Raw genomic sequence first — 6,000 nt, forward strand, 5'->3', positions numbered from 1 at the left:
GCGTCTGTCAGCACAGGAGGCTGGACAAAACCAAGAATTTCCCATTTTCTGGGTGCTGTCCACCTCTGCTTTAGTGCTCCTGTCACCCAGAATTGTCCAGAGCCCTGCGGTTCCTTATTATCAGCAGATAAAGATTCCACCAGAGGAGGGAGTCCATCGCTGCAACTCCCTGAAAATCCGCGGCAGCTCTCCGTTACAAATGTCTGCTGCGAATTGTGACAGCGCTTTGTCTCTCTACGTGCTGCTTATAAAGAGATCGCATCGCAGGATCGCAGCTCATCGTCTGAGCACGAGCCCAGACACGCTTCTCGGTATTTGCAGTATGCACATCGTGAGTGTACCGCATGCCTCTGCCCCGTGTCCCCTGCCTGCCGCTTCCTCCTTTTCGCTTTCACAGCTCGCACTTTGGGAGATATTGCTCTTCCCCCGTCTGTGTAACTTGCTTGGACAAGCCAGCCTGTTGTCAGTGTTTGTCTGGTTACCCAGCACGCAGAGTCCTCATTCCTCATTGAAATAATCTCTCAGCGCATAGATACTGGGTGTAAACTTTGCACTAGAAAGCTGGCTGCTGGACGTGAATTGACTTGATGTCTGTTTATTATCTGCTTCGTGTCCGTTTATTAGAACAGAGCAAAGCGTAGTGGGAGGAAGCTACTGCTTTCAATTTAAGTAAGAGTAGTAGTTTTACAGCTGGATAGCTAGGAAGAATTTTAAATCAGTGCCTTTCCCAAAGATGTACAGATTTTAAAGTCGTGAGATGAAGAACTAATGAAGAAAAATAAACTAATTTATCCAAAATGCATTCTATGATTTGTCTGCGCACACCTGGAAAACAACCGAATAACACCTTGCTTCAGGACAGTCTCACGCCTTCCAGATCACGGGACTGACTCGGGTTAAAAATAGCTTGGTTTGTTTTCCCTGTATTATTTTTAACGTGGATCAATTTCCCAGCCCACGCAGCTGCCCGAGGACAATTCAGAGGCTGGTGTGGGGACCAGGGGCGTGCGTGGCCAGAGGCTGCGGTCACCAGCCCAGCCCAGGGACAGGTGCTGCCAGCCTGCAGCCTTCATACGGGGCAGCTCCGGACCACCCATACCCGCCTTGGGTGACACCACATCTGCCCTTAATAATCGTCCTGAGCCTCTGAGCTGGAGCTGGCGTGCACGAGAGTTGCCCAGTTGTGGGAACTGGCCGTACTGGGGCAGGTGTTGGTTTTTTGGGGGGTGAACCTGCCTGGGGTTGTGTGTGCAATAGCAGCTGGCAGAGGAGTGGGTCTGCTCTGGTTTACTGGCCAGTCTGGAGCTGGTTTGCTGCTGGCTTGCTAGATATAAGAGCTAAAGGAAAGATGATGTCTGTCTAAGACTGCCTCTGTGTGATGTTCCTTTCTTTATATTTAAATATATCAGCTAAAAGCTTAATATCTGCTTGGGCTCAGAGTCCAAGGAATTTCTTTCTTGCCTTTAATTTCCAATTAGCTGAGCCTCTCAAGCCTCCCTGCTCTATCCCTGAGGCTGTGTTATCATCCGACCTTCCATGCAGAGAAGCTTCTGAAATTGATGTAACTAATAATCGTGGCAAAAAGTCCTCCTGCATTTACAGTCTATGGCTGCAAAAATGGAGCCATGATTTAAAATCCTGCAGCGACAAATGGATTATTTCGGTGGCAAATTAGTCTCTGTGGACCAACAATTTGGGGATCTGAACACTGGAATTAGAAAGGAGAAGATCAATTCCGAACACTCAGAGCCAAGGTTAATGCCCTGTAAACGGCATTGAGTGCAGTGATGAGAGGTAGCACGCCTCCGTGTTTCAAACGGGAAGCGGGGGAACGTGGCGTTAGAAGTGAAAATGGGCAAGTTCGGAGCGAGAGTGAGCGATAGCCACGTATTTGCTAATAAAACGTTGTGCAGTGTCTGGGGATGGAGTTTTCAGGCAAGTGCTGAGGATGCCAGTGGGCTTTTACTACAGAAATGGGAACTAATATCGCCAGGAAGGAGGCTGGTGGATTTGGGATGCTCGCTGCCACGGGGAAGCTGGCGGTTCTCAGTACCTGCCGAGCCTTCCCCAAACGTGGGGGACAGCTTCCAAAGCATCCTGGTTTCACATAAAGCAACGCAGACAAGATGAGGATCTTCTGAAGGTTGGAGAATACTCTTTTTTCCAGTGAGGACATCTTTGCAGTCACCATGCAAAATAATTCCAGCAGCTGAAGAAAGACCTTTTGCAGGTGAGGAGGGTTTGTGCCGGGGGTTGGGCAGGGACAGCAGCGCTGGGGGCAGTTCTTTGTCTGCAGTCACCAGCAGCCTCGAGACGAGAAATCTCTCCCCAGGGATCTTGCTGTTGTCCTGAGCACTGGGAAACTTTGTACAAACTACAGGAGCTTTTACTCTCTGCTTGTTCAAGTAGCCGAATAACTTTTCAGCAGTTCGAGTGGCTTGTTTTCCATTTCTCGTAAGAGTTCTGATACTTAGAAATAGACTTTTGGTTTTGTTTTCTAGTAGCATTTGATGTGAGTTTTTCATGTTATCAGAAGGCGACACAGTGGTGCCTCTTGAATTAAACTTAGTTTTTAAGAACAGCAGTAAGGGAAGAGATCAAATCCCATTTTAGGTTCTTTTTTTCCTTTGGAAACTGGCTATTTTAAATGCCGGAAAAAAGACTCCCTTGGCCTGTTTTCTTTATATCCCTTTCCACCATTTATAGTTTTGTTGTTGCTCAAAATCTAGTTGGGATTATATAAATCCCAAATAAAGGTGGATCCTAAGCCAAAAGCCTGCGGTGTCTTAGGAGCGAAAGAAACCTCTGCCATCCAGCTTCTCGAGAGAGCCAGCCTGGCAGCTGCCATGGGATTCTCTACGCCTTTTTCCCTCTCGGAGTCACTTAATACCCTCCTGGGCGATACGTAGGTTGGTAGCACGATTCCCAGCTGGAAGGGATGGGGGTTGAAAAGCCCAACAGCCCTGTTTGCCAGCAGGGAGGAACGCGTGCCAAATCCATTCGTTCTGGATCAGGCTCAAAATCCCTCCCGGCTCGGCTGGGCTGGCCAGGGAGAGGGGTTTGTGTCTCCTCCAAGGGCCTGATCCAGCCCCCTGCAGCGGGCTGGGGGTGCTGGGGTCGGCTCTGTGCAAACAGGGATGCTGTGGGAGGGCAGGGCTGGGTCACGGTGCTTTCGCCTCTTTTTGGGGGGACAAAGCTCGCTGGTTGTTCAGTGTGGACACTTCGGTCCGGAGCCCAGGGACCTGGCTGGGAAACTGCATTCTTCTGCTGTTGAAAGAAGATATTTCAAATTTGGGCTTTTTTTTTTTTAAAAAAAAAAAAAAGGGTTTAAAGTGCATGCGTTCCTAAAGCTGAAATTGAAGCGGATCGTTCCAGCGGATTTGAAAGAAAATGTTAGTTTTCATTTCCCCTTGTGGGGTATGTTGAAATTTGGGGCATCTTGTTCCACTTCACACTGAAGTTTTAAAATCTGGAACGGAACAGAAACTCCCCTGCTCAGCACAGCTCTTTAATTGCCCGGTTCAGCTGATCTGAGTTACCCTGCATGCTTTTACACCCCCAGTTTTTCTCTTCACAGGTCGATAACATCTCTCCTATCAGGCTCTCCAAGTCCTTTTAAATCCCTGATGACCTCTGTGTCCGAAAGAGAGGCACAGCCAGTGTCCCCCCGCTGCAGGACCCTCAGGGGGGTCGGGAGCCAAGGCGGGGGCTCCTCTGCCCGGCACAGAGCAGCCCTGACCCTCAGAGCCACCAGCGGATGCTGACACACCTCCCGGTGGTATTCCAGAGTCCTTTGACATCACATTTGGAAATGGGTCCTAGGAAAGTTCTTTTCGGATGGAAATTGCAGTAGGAGTCAGCGCTGTTGTTTGAAAGATTGAACAATTATGGGGAAAACTCATTTACTTTGAACTTTAAAACCAGTCCATACTGGTAGGTGTAATTCCTGCCCTTTGAAACGGAGGATTAACGAGGTGAAGTTCTGACAGAGACCTGAGAAATGTTGAGTTTTAAACCTGAGCTGGCATGTGGCGTCATTTCTGGCAGCTGGATCCCTGGCAGTCCGATCTGCTGTAACCCTTCTGTTCTTCCTGGCAGAACTGGTGGTGTTGGAGGGGCCCGATCCCCCCCAGCTGCTGCTTCACCCGGCTGCGGGACACGAAGGGACCGGTGGGAGCCCTCCTGACACCGCTGGTTTGTCTGGGCTGGGTTGGCACGAGGGGCCTGGGAGCCTCCAGAAAAACGTGGTGGTGTTCTGCTGGTAACCGTGGTGGTTGCATAGGAGGGTGACTAACACGCACAGTGGGGTGAAGCCCCCAGTGTGTGCATCGTCCGGTAGCGAGAGGCAGAAGAACACCCTGCCTGGTGTTTGCACTGCTGGAAAGAGCTCCTGCTGCTTTCCATGGGCAGACAGATAAATTCCATTGCTTCCATCCGCCGGGAAGCAGAGGAGTTGCTGGAATAGCTCATTGTCCGGTACCATGGTTGGTAAGGTCACGGGAGGAACCTTCCAGCTCCTCCGAGGCAGCGCGGGTGCTGCGGAGCCCCCGTTCCAGCGGAAGGCGACGTGCTTTGTCCAGGTTTGCTGCACTGGAACAGCTGTTAGGATTTTTTTCTGATGCCAAAGAGATGATCTGACTTCAGGGAAAATCTTAGTCTGCAAGGGAATGGTTGTGAAAGGAGGCGCGCTGACCTCCTGCGCGGGCTGTCGCTGGCAATTGGGAGCTTAACGAGGAAAGGAGCAACCTTCGCACCTCGGGCAGGCAGCCGTGAAACCGGCGCCTTTTGCTGCCTCCAGATGAATTAGGGAGAAAACAGAGCAGTGGAGGGTTCAGCATGCAAATAAATTATTCCTGAGGGTTTGCACAAGGCACTGGGAACCACGCAGTGACACGGGAGGTGTTGGATGCTGGGATGTGGGCAGAATGGGGGGTCTGGCGAGAATGGGAGGTGTAATTCAGAGAGGAGACAAGCGTCCCTTCCTGTAGGCTGCTCCCCCTGTGGAAGAGACACTTCTCCCAGCTGGAGGGACCCGTGGGGCTGTCGGGAGCGCTGGGTGCAGCAGGAGTGGTAGAAAGCAGCTCTGTGCTCATTATCAGGCTGCTGCGTTCCTGAGCATCCTACCATCCCACGGGCTCTGCATCAAATCACTGCAAAATACCTGGGGAGCTGCTGGGACGCTGTCCCACGCCTCCAGGACAGGTCCTGACAGCTGTCCCCATTGCAGCTCTCTCGTCACTGAGCTCGGCCGGGGTGTCCCATGCTGCAACTGCCTTTGCTTTCTGCACCAGGTTGTACCCAGCTGCGTTTGGAGCGGCTCCAAGTTGTATTTGCTAACGCGAGGGCAGAGCTGTGCTGGTTCAGTGGATTTTGCACGGTCAAGCGGCTGTTCACCCATCAGGAGATGGGAGCGGTGCAAGTGACCTGACCTGCCACACGAGTGACACCGATAGCTGCTGAGCCGTTAGTCCGGGACCGAGGGCGCGCAGACTGGCAGCGTTATCATCCCCCATGAGTTTAATCCAAACCCAGGGTTTTAACAAACACCAAATGCGGTCCCAGGGGTTCACAAGAGGTGACGAAGGACAGAAATGCAGGAAATTAATTATAACAAGCCTCCTATCTGTGCAAGACACAGGGCAGGGGTGAAGGGGGGTGGCAGTGTCACCCCTGGGGTGTGTGACCCCTTTTCCCAAGCTGGGGCAAGGCAGAGTGCTGGGGTACCGATGGCCCCTAGCACTGGGGTGCTGGGGATCCATGCACTGGGGGGGCGATTGGGTTTCTGTACCCCAAGGAGCCAGAGCTCCATGCACCGGAGGATTTGGGCTCTGTGCATGGGACGATTGGGGCTCTGTGCATGGGGTACCAACATTCCACGCACTGGGGGTTGGAGCTCTGTGAACTGGGGTGCCAGAGCTCCATGCACTGGGGGGATTGGGTTTCTGTGCCCTGGGGTTCCAAAGCTCCATGCACTGGGGGATTTGGGGCTCCATGCACTGG

This window comes from Pterocles gutturalis, unplaced genomic scaffold (genome assembly GCF_000699245.1).
Source record: "Pterocles gutturalis isolate BGI_N339 unplaced genomic scaffold, ASM69924v1 scaffold37789, whole genome shotgun sequence".
Classification (NCBI taxonomy): domain Eukaryota; kingdom Metazoa; phylum Chordata; class Aves; order Pterocliformes; family Pteroclidae; genus Pterocles; species Pterocles gutturalis.